Genomic DNA, 14,414 nt, shown 5'->3' with positions numbered 1-14,414 from the left:
GCAGGGAAAAGCTCAATAGAGCTGTAGAATATGAATGCAATAAACTAGAGGCAAAAGAAGGCTTATGTGATGCTCATTTTGCACGTCTTTTGATCCTGCTCTCCATCATCGCCTGCATTGCTTTTTCTGTATCCCATCAATACTTTGCAATTCACCTCCCTTTAGAAGCGTGTTCTTTGCACACACTGTATGTCCATGTGGTAGCTCAAATCAGAAGAGCCTTCGGAATCATGTATCACTCCTGCTCGACATACTCAAAGCAGTTTTAGAAAATAACAGAAAACATGATGGATAAACACCGCTGAGAGTTCTTCCTGATCGATGGTTTTCAAACTGCACTTTGGTGACCAGCACATAAGAGCAGCTAGCATGCTGTATTGTATGTTTAAAAAAATAAAAATAATAATTACTTACTGCACACAGATCTGCACACAGCATTTTAGAAATAACAGGAAGCTTCTCCAAGCTATTGGCAGATAAGGGAATGTGAGCATTTACTTACAGGAGTACATAATGGACAAGATAATTGAATTCATAAAAAAAAAAAGAAAAAAAAAGGGATGCGCTCAAAAAAGAAGAGCCAGTCAGTTCTCAGTTGCAGTTCTAGCCGAGCAATCAGAGCACAATGCACTTTTTGGAAGGATGGGCTTCATAGAAACAGGAAGTAAACAGGGGTGTTTCCCAAAAGCATCTTTAGCCAACTATGGTCGCAAGTTCCGTCGATATCCGAAAACACAGTTCTAACGAACATTCGCAAACAGCATCGCAACGTTTTTTGTTTTAGCATTGTTTGCATGACATGTGGACTTAATAAATCCTTATCTTGAGCAAAATAAGCAAGCTGACATTCAGTACAATCTATATATTTTATTTAGAATACATACAAATGTCATTTATGTATTTCAGTTTGTCGAGAGATTTAAAGAGTCGTTTTTGAAGAGTGTGCATGTGCGAACATGCTCTACTACGTAAGAACGAGCCTATGATTGAATCTGGAAATAAAGCAAAATAACTGAGAAAAATGAGAAATAGTCCTCAGATGCCATGTCCATGCTTTATAGCAAAACATCTAACATTAATTCGATCTCAAACAGATTCATTAAAAAAAGTTATTACTCCAACACCTGCGTGACATCATTAACCATGAACGACCAATTTGCGACAATAATGTTTTGGGCAACAGTCATGACTAATTGATTTCTTCAACGATGCATCGTACTATGGTAGTTAAGCAGCGAGTTACGTCGTTGTACGGGAAACACAAAGTGTTACAGACTGCATGGGAAGAGAGGCACTGAAATAATCAAAAATATGTGAAAAATAATGTTTATTGAATATTCAAGCATGAAAACACATTCTAATAGACTCCAAAATCAAGACTTTGTAAAAGGTCTTGGCCTCTTTAATGCATAAATTCGGACAGCCCTAGTTTCTACACATTTCTGTTTACTGTTGAATTCATCAAAAAGGTTTCAAGGTACAATTCCAGAACCTGTTGAGGTTGGTGACCGCTATCCATCCAGTCTCCTCCGTGTCTTGTTGGTGTGCTGAGAAATGCAGCTGCACAGTCATGTGGGCAGGTAAATGTCTTCCGAGAGAAGAGGGCAGTGGGATGAACTGACCTGTGAACAGTGGCAGTCGTCAGCGTTGAGAGGGTCAGGGTGGAAAACAGAAGGGGAAGAGCCATTATTTTCCGCCTCATTTCAGCTGATGGTCTGCTCAGGAAGGGAGGATGGAAATAAGGAGGAGGGGAACGCGAAATCATTTCAGCCTCCATTTGTAACATGTCTCCTTACAGACTCGCTGACAGGTAGAGGAGAACAGCAGAGGATTTTAATGGGGCCAATTCGTCCGCTATTAGCCAACACAGCAAGGCCCTCGCAGCGATACCGTCGCACCCTCCTGTAAGATTACACATCTAAATCTATATAACTCTTCACCCACCATCGCTGTCTTCCTGAGAGCCCATGTGAGAATAGATTATGGTAAAGTGATATAAAATGGGCATGCAAGCTTCTAGAACGCCTCTGTTTCGCCTTACCAAATGGAGGTTTCCACAGCATGCTTTCGATTTTGTTGATGTTCTGAGCCATTTGCTGTGTTTTTAAACCATCTATTTTTATCACGCCTAATATGTTACCCTTTCCTACCCATTACTGTAAATGACACCCTACAGGCTAACAAATGTACCGAAGACTAATGGAGCATCTTAAAGCTGTGTATTGGTTGAATAACCCTCCTTTAGACTGTAGAATTGCTTATAAATGGTAAGTTAAGACTGTTCACTTGGATTTTGTTGCATCCTGCACTCGCATGCCTTCGATCTGGGCCAACTAACATTAGCTATATGACAGAATTTGATATGCAACAACAACAACAACGAAAAGCATACACCAGATGAGCTATAATGTTACCGGAAAACCCCTTTAAGGACAAAGATGGAAAGTAGATATGAAAGGAAATCCCAATAAAGAGTTTTAAGCAATGGCAATCCCATAAATCAATGCCATCTTCTCAAATTCACATTATCCCTGAGGGAAAGAAAACAAAAAAACAATCACCTACGCCGAAGAAAAATATGAGGATATTTTAGGGGAAAGTTTTCATACTCAAAACTTTTATTATTGCACCTCTTTTCCTGCTGCATTTTACTGTATAGTTGTTGTGCATTAGGATCAGTCATGATATACGCAAGGTATAGTTGCCAAAATTGTCAAATACTCTTTTCTCTAACAATTACAATAAAAATCAGCCATTTTAAAGGTGAGTTTTAAAAGCACACATTTTAATGTACAGTACGATAAAATGAATATTAATTTTGAGATTTGTCTAAGGATTACATTTAAGAGTGTTATACAATTATTTCTAATATCATAAGATTTAAGTGAGCATTACATAACAAAAGCAAAAATAGGGTAAATGAGCATGCACAATTAAATATCAAATATCAAGATATAGCATTAGCACTACTGGACATTTCCTTTGAAAACTTGAGTGATATTTCAAGTTTTGCACAAAAAAAAAAAAAAGTGGTAGTGTTGGCTGGCAGTTAATTAATTACACACACACACACACACACACACACACACACACACACACACACACACACACACACACACACACACACACACACACACACACACACACAAAAACATCTTTTATCTAAACAAGAGGAGTTCCTTTCAAATGCTTTGTATATGGAGTTTTGTTGAGCAGCGTCTTCATCTTCTCTGGCTTTTTTCCGCTCTCTCTGACAGGCCTGGAAGGATTATGGATGTGATCATGGTTCAGACTGTTTCTCTAACATTTGTCATTCAGTTATCAAACTGGCAATTCTGCTTCTGTCGGGTAAGTGTTTTTGGGAGACAAGAAAGCCAGGAGGGAGGTCCTTGCTTATCCAATTTTGGCCTGATTTTTATTGAATAGCCAATCAAATGCATGTGTGGAAAAAAGTGTGTGTGTGTCTGTGTGTGTGATCATCACACTTGGATGAGGATGTTCTGTGTGTTTTCAGGGATGTAAATCCTTTCCTTGGCATGCCGTAGTCCCAAAGCACCCATCAAACTGTCCTTCAGCTGCCAGCCTTACACTCACACACACACACACACACTCTCTCTGCAGGGCATTTGTTTCTATTTCTGTCATATTATCTAAAATGAAGCAGTCTGGCTTTGTGTAAAAGATGTAATACACTGATTTCTACAATAAAATGCTAACAAAAAAAAGGACGTAACTGAGTGTGATGTTTTAAATGCTTCATGTTATATTAGTTTTGCTTCCATCTAGGCTGAATGGTGGTGTTACGTTAAAGTGAAGTGAATCATTCGTGCACCACTAGTGGCACAACATGAATTGCAAACATAATGAACACTCTTGGAGAAATAAATCCATTAACATTTGCAATCATCTCAAAGACAGTTGCTAAAGCAGGGCGTGATTGCAATTCCATTTGGCACCACTAGTGGCGCAGTAATTACATACTTCACCTTTAAACCCCTTATGCACTTTACCCTAAACCAATGTTCTTGTGCTAGAAGTGAATGACAGATTCTATATTAGGGAGGACAGGTAGTCTGCCTGTATTTTCACACTGTGGTTGCATGTCAGGAACTCTATCTCGAATACATCATGCTCTGTGCCTCTTCATATCCATCTCGCTGACAGCTCGCACCGATAAAAACAAGGTGCTTGAACATGAGATATTAATCATTGTTTGTGGAATGAGCAGATGTGGAGTTACACGTCATCAAGTTTGAAAAGCAAAAATAAATATATATATACCCAACACATTAAGCTGCAGTATACGCATGCAGTTATGGTTTGTGTCAGAACTGCAAAAGGTTGAAAGAGGCAGACTGCAAGACAATAAGGTGGTTTTGAAATCTTTTCTAAAGCCTTTGCCAGTAAGCACCATTATTTGCCATGTAGCACTGATGTGTTAAGCATGTCACAACTCTTGGTCCATTTATGGCGTTGATAATTGACTCTAGAGAAATGTTTCAGATCTATGACGGACAACACAAACTATGGACAACAAATGATACTTAATTTACATCAGATGTACACAAAAGGTTTAAAAAAGTTAATTAATATGATTGCTGGAAGTGCTCTGGTCTATATATATATATATATATATTTTTTTATTTTTTTTTTTTTTTAGACACACAAAATGAGATGTCCTTGTTTTCCATACAAGTGATAGTATTTAATTCATCAAGCTACAAAAAAAAAAAAAAAAAAAAAAAAAAAAAATGCAACTTAAGAGTATCATAAAATGAATCCACTTAACTTGTGTGCTATATTCCAAGTTTTCTGAAATCATACAATAGCCATCTACGAGAAACAGATCTAAATTTAAGTTGAGTCTTAAGTATATTTTCTCATTGTGTTCAATAAAAAAAATAATAATAAAAAAGTATCAGTTTAGATCATATTTCACATCACTGATGCAAAATGTCTTTGGTTCTATGATAAGTTTTAAAAATAGAGACTGCAAATGGAATTTCATAACACTGGAAGAGGGGAGGACTAGCAGCACATAACAACACACATTTCGGTCTGTTTCTCACAAAAGCTGTTGTATAGCTGTCGTATTATGAGTTTGAAAATATTGAATGAGTCATACAGATTATGTAATTTTGGCAATATAAATCGTCATCCCACTTTCTTTTCAATAATAACACAGGGTTGGAACAACATGTGGTGAGTAAATGAGGACATCATTTCCATTTTGGGATGAACTATTCCTTGGATTCCTTTTTCATAAATTCAATCATGTTTTATAATCCAGGAAATATAGGAATTTTATAATATAGGAAATAAAGATTTTTAGAGTTCTTTGATTTCAACGAACTCAAGACATACATGGTGAAATGTAAAGTAACATAAAACACCTTTTCTTATTGATTTCTACAAAGATATAAAATATGGACTGAATAATTCCATAAAAAGAGATTGCATAACTGATAACAAATCACAGGAGATGTAAAACGTTATCATCTAACAGAATAATTCAAATCATAACTATATAACTTTAAATTTAATGTTGGCCTAAGGCAAAACTTAATTAATTTGCTGATCGAGACCCTGTAGAAAGCCAGCATTAGGTGAAACTGCATTCTCATAGCAACTGCTGCTGAATCCAAAATCATTGTTGACTTTTCCCAAATGTCAAATGTGCAACTATAAACGGAGAGATTAGAGACACTTGTAGATGAGCTGTTTTCGATGCTCGTTTTATCAGTGTTGTTATTGTTAACTAAAAGTAAACTAAGAAAAAAACATTTTCATATTAAATTAAAAAAAAAAAAAAAAATATATATATATATATATATATATATATATATATATATATATATATATATATATATATATATATATATATATATATATACTATAAAAAGTTTGGAAACATTACCATGTTTAATGTTTTTGAAAGAAAGTTTCTTTAAGGCTCATCAAGGCTGCATTCATTTGATCGAAAATACAGAATAAAACGGTAATATTGTGAAATATTATTACAATTTAAAATAATGGTTTTCTATTTTAATATACTTTAAATTATAATTTATTTATATGATGCAAAGCTGAATTTTCATCATAAAGTATATCAAAATAGAAAACCATTATTTTAAATTGTAATAATATTTCACAGTATTACAGTTTTTTTTCTGTATTTTTGATCAAATAAATGCAGGCTTGACGAGCATAAGAGACTTCTTTCAAAAACATTAAACATAGCAATGTTTCCAAACTTTTGATCTGTACTGTAAACATAAAAGCTCTTTCAAAATATTAAATTATATAATAGTATATAAATAATACAAAAATAATTCTGCTTTTTACTGAGTTACAATGAACAGGGACCAAATCTTTGAAGCTTTATAAGGAACATAAAAACACCATAATGTATCATAAAATATATACTACTTTGTTCCTCTATAGTTGCTGCTAAATGCATCAATTTAAATGTAAATACTTAAAAACAGACCAAAATTGAAGTCTTTATTGACTGAAAATATTCAGTCGGCCATAGCTCTTTCAACCTTTGTTCTGGTTGAAAGTAAGTTGACATGAAAGAGAGTATAATGACAGAATTTGTGGGCAGTGAAAGGTTTTAATGCTCTCTCTTTCTTTTACTCTCTATCAAAACATTTGCGGTTGAGAGAATCTCATCTCACCTGCTACAGTATGCGACTCTTCAAGTAGCTGACTAATACCGGTATGTTTTTCCTTTCTGTGTGAAGGAAACATCTCCTCCACCTCACTCAAATTCGCATTCATTGCTATGGAGACTCCTGGGTAAACAAAGCCACTTTAATCATTTTCATGTTTAGAGTGAACAGTTGCTTTATGGTTAGGACAAGAGGCAGGATTTTATGGATGACAAACCTTAGTGCTAAATAAGTGAAAAAAGATAAATCTTTAGTTCCTGGATTAAAAAAGAAGAAGAAAAAAAAAAAAAAATCTGAACCAGTAAAGTCAGAAAAAAACAAAAAAAAACAGCACATAATCATATTGTGACAGCACAAGATATGATTTTAGAGTCATAACCTCACTCTCAACCTGTAAACAAACACACATGCATTCATCTTTGTTATTACATCTTAACACGGTATCCAAATGATGATTCATCTGCCTTTCAGGTAGCAGGGGAAAATGGGTCATATGCTTGTCCCGACAGACTGATCCAGATATAATGTAAAATATCTCTCATTCTGGACGCTTCCAACGGCATACACACACACACACACACACACAGGTGTCCCTGCTGCATAATTCATGTGACTTTCACTCTTGCACTGGCCTGGTTTCCTGTGAAGACCGAGCCGTAGAAATTACTCCAGTGTTTCTGAAGAGAGCAGACGGACGACCCAGGGTTCATTTGTGAAAGACAAGAGTAAAAAAGCAGTGAAGATATGTTCAGTATATCTACAAGGTTTTGTGTTTTTCTTATAATATGTTTAAAATGGCTATTATTCAAGTGTAGTTTTTTTTATAAATTGGATTTGGAATCAATATTTTCTGTATATAGTACACTAATAAGGCCAATTCAGTGTCATTAATGACAATCACCCTTATTTTGATTGTGTTTATATTAAAGGAGTAATATTTTTAAATTTGACACGAAACAGAAGTTGCGATAGTCTTCTCTTCCCTATTGTGACATATATATCTAAGTGAACGGATATTCGAACAAGAAAAAAAATGTATGGCAGGACTTAATGTTGTCCATCTGGAGTTGATTGGATGGTTGGATCGTAGTGATTTGCTATTGGTCAATCTCATGTGAGTGACAGGTTGTTCCACCCTCGCACCAGTAAACACGTTATAAGAGAAAACTTTTTCCCTCTTGTCGCTGCAAGAGGGAGACGTTATTTAAAAATACTGATGTGCACTAATAATTTATAATAAATAATGAAATATTTCATGAAAACATAAGAATTTTGAGTAATTTTTCATCAAACATCTTGATCTACCCCAGCTCTCATGTCCAAGAGTGCTCATAAGAAAGGTCTTATAAATAAATCATTATTTTGAGTCAGATCGTTCCAATACTTCACAAAATTGGATCAAACGATTCAACCGAACAATCGGGTGATTCATTGACTAATCTATGGAAATCATTGATCGTTTATCACTGACTCAATGATCTAGTCACTGTTCTCAAGTTTACAAGAGGGGAAGATCTCATTAAATCAGAAACACTTTAGTTTAGGGTCCAAATCTCACGTTGCTTATTAGCATGCATATATTGGTTGTTTATAAAGCACATATTAATTCCTTATACATGACCATATTCTACACTTAATCCTACACAATATACACTTAACTACCTTACTAACTATTAATAAGCAGTATTTAGGAGTTTAGGCAGAAGTCGTAGTTAATAGTGAGAATTGGACCCTAAAGTAAAGTGACCAAAAAACATAAATAAATAAATGTTGTTCTGTTCATTACTCAGAGTGGTTATATGCATGGCTTTAGAGACTTGACTCATATAGTGCATGAGTCATATGGAACACTGCCATGATACTTTTATGGTGCATTTGAAGCTTGAAAGATCTAGTTAGTTCAAATTTATCCTTCTGCATTTCAAAAAATAAATAAATAAAAAATAAATTGGAACTTCTGACATGACGTATGTGTTTTATGGTGCATCAATGTTTTGTTTACCTCAAATGATTACTATGACCAATTTAAAATCTGTGCATTCATGATTCAAATAAAACTAAATTTACTGACCACATAACAAATGTGAAGTAACTGACCACAGGTGTCTCTCTAGAAATCTCTACATGCATGCTAAATGCTGATTTGCATTACAAAATGCTCATTTTGTTTGTTGGTTGGATTTGTAATGACATTCACTTTTTTTTGCTTTTTTTTTTTTTGCTGTTTTCATGGTTAAAACCATACTTGAATTATTCATATTTAAAATAGAAACTAAATGAGATAGTTAAGACTTTAAGATTTTCCCAAAAAAATCTAAAACTAAACTCGTTTTTTTTTTTTTACAAAACACTTAAATTATTACACATTATTACAAAATGAATAAACAGCACTGTAGAGTTTTAGCTAATCAACATGTGTTAGATCGCAGAAAGTTCAGACAAAGAAGGTGGAGCCGCTGCAGAAATTAAAGGTCATTTTCAACATTCTTTGAAAAGCATCTCTGCAGTGTAACAAATGTCAGCTCTGTTTCAGGTACAGAGAGTCTTTGGCATAATGAGATTCAGCGAGCAAATTTAAAAGTGCCAAGCATCATCTGCGTGAACTTTCTTCATCAAACACTGTGATTATTATTTTGTATTCCATGCTTTATTTACACAATACCTTTCAAGAAACACCTGATGCAGGGCTGTTATTTATTTATTTGTTCAAATTAAACGCCTCCCTAAAGGAATTACACTGGAATAGATGCTCCCTGCTCTCATTTCCATAATCTAATAGTGTTTATGAGGGAGAGTGTTTATGTTGCTGTCTGAATAGAAATGATGCAGCAGACAAAAAGGGTGGTAGACACACACACACACACGCACACACACACACACACACACACGATTCCAAGGTTCCCCGCTGCCACACTGGACTGACAGCTTTGTGGTCTCAGCACAGCAGACACTAAGCACATTTACACACACACACACACACTTAGCGAGTGTGAGTGTCCCTTTCATACTTCGTGGGAACTCTAAACACATCCACATAATGCTCAACATACACACAATGAAATATTCATCAGTGCTATTGTAAGCCATAATGATATTGTCTATGAAACAAGCTTCCTCACTGTCTCTAAGGAAGGGTTTTAGGTGAGTGGAACTGAGAGATAGAGGATATTTGCTTGGCACAGGGAAGCCCCCAGTGGCTTGAACACAGTGGCTTTCATATAGAGGTCTGGAAGGGTACAGGGCAGACATGGAGAATGAAGATTTAGTAAGTAAAGACAAACACAATGACAAACGCTATCATCATGTTCCCACTGAGATCAGAGTACCCAGAGTTTAATTGATGATAGGTCAGCGAAACATTGAATCAGATCTAAGATATAATGTGGAGAGAATGATGCAAAGTCTTGATTTTGTTTTTGAGGTCTACTAGAATAGTTTTTTATGCTTGAATGGTAAACAACAACAACAACAATATTATTTTCCACATATTTCACATTATTGCAGCACCTCTCTTCCCAGTCTGTCAGTAGCGCTCTTTAGTTTAGTTCCTGTCTCTATGAAGCCCCTCCTTCTAAAAAGTGCAATGTGCTCTGATTGGTCAGCTGGACCAGTGTGTTGTGATTTGTCAACAGCTTTGAGTGTGTTTGGGAAATGTAACTCCCTTTTCACAATCACAAGCTTTAACACACTACAAACTAACTCAACAAGGCCTTGCCCCTTTATTTTATGCATGCCTTTGGGAATTATTTAAATGAGGAATATTTTGATGTGTATGTTTAGAAACAGTGCTTACTGATGTAGTAGAGAATAACTCCCTTTGGACCTTTTACAACGAATAAACAGGCAGGCAAACACACTACCTGTAAAGCAACATAGACCAAACAGAGAATGAATGTGAGGGAACAACTTATATAGCAAACACAAACGAGGATGATTAGTAGAACACAGCTGACACAAATTAACTAATAATGAGGAGTGGGAAAAACTGAACAAAGGAGCACATGATGAGAATAAAAACAAACTAAAAGTCCATCATAATGAAACTAAACTGAACATAATGGTTACAATTATGGTCCTTGACTAACATTTTTATTGTATTGAAGTAGTATTGGAGGAAAAAATCCTAGATGTTTCAAAATAATAAAAAAATCGTAATATATATTATTATAATATTCATTTATTTAATCATTAAATCCAAAATATTTGTATAATCCAATTATATTTTGCTTCGTCCAGAGTGCAACCAGTATCGAATGATTTTCCTCCATTACAAAAATTGGGTAAAAATATTACAAAACTGTCACACACACAAAAAAAATGAATTCTCCATTTTAAATTCTGTAAAAATAGTTATTGTTGGAATTTATCTACAAACCAACATTTACAAACTTGCCCTACTACATGACATATATACATATACAGTGCAATGCATAAGTTAATACACCCATGCTAAAGTTGACTAAAAAGAGGAATAAAAAATCATATTTTGGAAATTGAACTTAATGCCTTAATTTAAAAAATTAGGAAAAATCCAACCTTTTAGGACACCAATTTTCTTTGTGAATGAATAATGTATCGTAAATAAATAAATGTTCTTCCTTATGGTGAATACTATGTGATGATGTGGGGCTATTTTAATTCCAAAGGCCAAGGGAACTTTATCAGGATGCATAGTATCCTAAAAATTAATTAAAAAAAAATACTTAAAAATAAAAATCTGCCTGCCTCTATGGGAATTTAACATAGGGGTGTACACACTTATGCACCATGTATTTTAAGGAAGAACATTTATTTATTTACGATACATTATTCATTCACAAAGAAAATTGGTGTCCTAAAAGGTTGGATTTTTCCTAATTTTTTTAATTAAGGCATTAAGTTCAATTTCCAAAATATGATTTTTTATTCCTCTTTTTAGTCAACTTTAGCATGGGTGTATTAACTTATGCATTGCACTGTATATAATAAATCATATTTTTTAAGAGATTCAGGATCAGTTGTGTACCCTATTCATGGAAAGTGCCATTATGATATTTTTTATTGAGGCCAGAGTTCCCAGGGTTTAATGTTCACTCTCAATGACAGGTCAAGAAACTCAATCCAGTATGGAATGCTGGAAAGCCTTAAATACAGTAATATTATGCAAAAGACCACAATCTGCAGCTGTTTGCATCAAACATTTGCGAGCACACGCACACACAAGTGTCTTTTCTTATGACATGAAAGTGTCTCTCTACCTTGGGAGTGATTGGTCCAGAAATAGAACAAGCATACAGTGTCGTGACAGGTTTATTTATTGTAAGCATGCAAGCTGAAAATGAGGGTAGGGAGTAGGGACAGTATCCATATTTTAGAGTCATGTTGAGACAAAAATGGAGACACTAGGTGTGTGTATTTGTGTAGAGTGAGATGGACAGAAGGAGAGAGATAGATTCATTCCCAGTAGAAGGTCCTGCCAAATACTCAATGTTACAGGAAGAAAAAAATAGCCTCTTTTCAGGGCTCAGCGAGCTAAAGTTTTGAATCTGCTGTCATCTCGCCATAACTTTGGCCCCACAGTCACCCCACCCCAGGGGCAGTACATTTACTTTCACTGTTTCTCTGGAATAATTTTGACATGGTGGGTGTCATTGGGCTTTGGTAGATTTGTCAGCTGTGGCAGGCGGTCATTTAGTTAGTCACGGAGATGACATGCTGTCAAGAGTGAAATGATACAAAGGCTTCTGAGCACGGTCAAGGCCTCAGACAGACAAACTCCTTTGTTATCCACTCCAGAACAGAGAAGCCGGGCTAAAAATAATGGCCGCAGACCAGCCAAAACACACACAAAGTACAGGTTGTTTTTAACAGAATATCACCTTGTGATCTCTAACAAATGTGATCTGTATGAAATTGAAAAGCGGTGTTCACTAACTCAAGAGAATGACCGCTGCTGGTAGTGGATAACTTGAGAATATGATCACCCACACCAGAGCTGAAGATCACAAGAAATGGTTATGCACGGTCACAAAACTATTTCCAGGGGTCATCGCAATGCCGGAAAATGTCATGCACAAAATAACAACAAAAACTCTCCCACACAGTTCATGTTGTTTTCTGGCTAAAACTTATTTTTTTGGTGGTAATTCTGTTGAATGACATTTCTACTTAAATAGAGCTAAATTGTGATCTGTGTGATTTGAAGAACGCTGTTTGACGGGGAGTGAATAACCTGAGAATACTAACACCTATATCAGGCTGAAGGTCCTGAGAAACTTTTTTAAGGCTTTTTTAGCCTACAACTTAGTGGTCAACTAATACACATTTTTCTGGTAACACTTTACAGTAAGGTTAGTTTATGCATTAAAGTTAGCAGGACGCCTAAGTTTACTTCACTATATTACAATTAAATCCTAATCTAATCATGACAAACTATATGTCGTTGGAAAGGACTCCTAAATAGATAATTTAGCACTGTTTTTTTGTTACGTAAATTATGTAACAGATTTATGACAAGAGTGCTCCTCGAAAAACTACATTATAACAGAAGTGCATTATAACTACATTATACAAATTCTTTGTCAAAAATTTAAACTTTGGTTTTCATGCTAAAAGTTCATAAAACACATAATCTAGTATTTGTCAATTATTACAAGACCAAATTACAACCATTTAAGTTTGAATAGTGTATTTTAATGTCCATTCTCAAAAAGGGGGGTGACAGTTTTGTTTAGGAGGTTTACATGCATTTAAGGTAAAAAAACAACAACAAAAAAAACACTTGGATTTTCTCATAATATGCATTGCACATCACTTAATTTCTCAAAGAGTCTGAAAACGGTTTGTTCAAAGATTCTCTGTCTTCTGAAACGAAACCATTTATAACCATATTTGAATTTCAGCTCCAAAGGGCCTCCTCAGTGCTTGATACACGGTAATATGAACAGTAACGATGGCATTGATTTTCCCGTATTAATTCCAGCTTGAGTCCTTATCCTTTGGAAATGCATGCAAAGTGCTACAACTTTTGGCCTCGGCTACAACTACAGTGTTTGAGGGGCAGGTCAAAGTATACGTCGTTCGCAGGGCAGCCAATGAAGACCATAGGCTGGCATTATGCAGATTTGTTACATTACGTAGATATGTAGCAGGAAGTGAGACTGGAATTGTTGACGACTTATTTCAGCAGTTTAGAATCGATTCTTTCTTTTAGGAGACAACAACTTTATTGATCTTGCAATTTGATCTTTAAATCTTTGCAGACCTTTTACATTCACAAACAGCTATATTACATAAGCAATGCCTTTATCGCTTGTTTCTGCTTCTGTTTCACCTGTGTTTACATCCAAAGATTCTGAACTCTTTCAGAAGATGCGTAATAGCGCCCCTAACTGTATAACAGTGAAAACATGGATTGCCAGAAAATTCTGACAATGGCAGGGAAGCGTTGTGTCATAAATTACGAAAATTGTCATAATTGCGGGGAAAGAGTTAACCTTTGTCAATGTTAATTGATATAATTGTTCACGTTCATGTTAGTTCGCAGTGCATTAACTAACGTTAATTGATGTAACTGTTAACCTTAAAAATGTTAAAAGTACACTATGTAACTTTTTGGCACTCTAGCGGTTAATAAACAAAACTGCACGCGTCTTGCGAAAGAACATTGTAGCATTGTCCGGATAAGACAAAAACGCGGTTTGGAAGATGGATTCATGATATACTCATTCATGATATAAATGTTGACCAAAAAAATTACAT

This window comes from Abramis brama (genome assembly GCF_963993115.1).
Source record: "Abramis brama genome assembly, chromosome: 14".
NCBI lineage: Eukaryota > Metazoa > Chordata > Actinopteri > Cypriniformes > Leuciscidae > Abramis > Abramis brama.
This window is presented reverse-complemented; position numbering follows the sequence as displayed.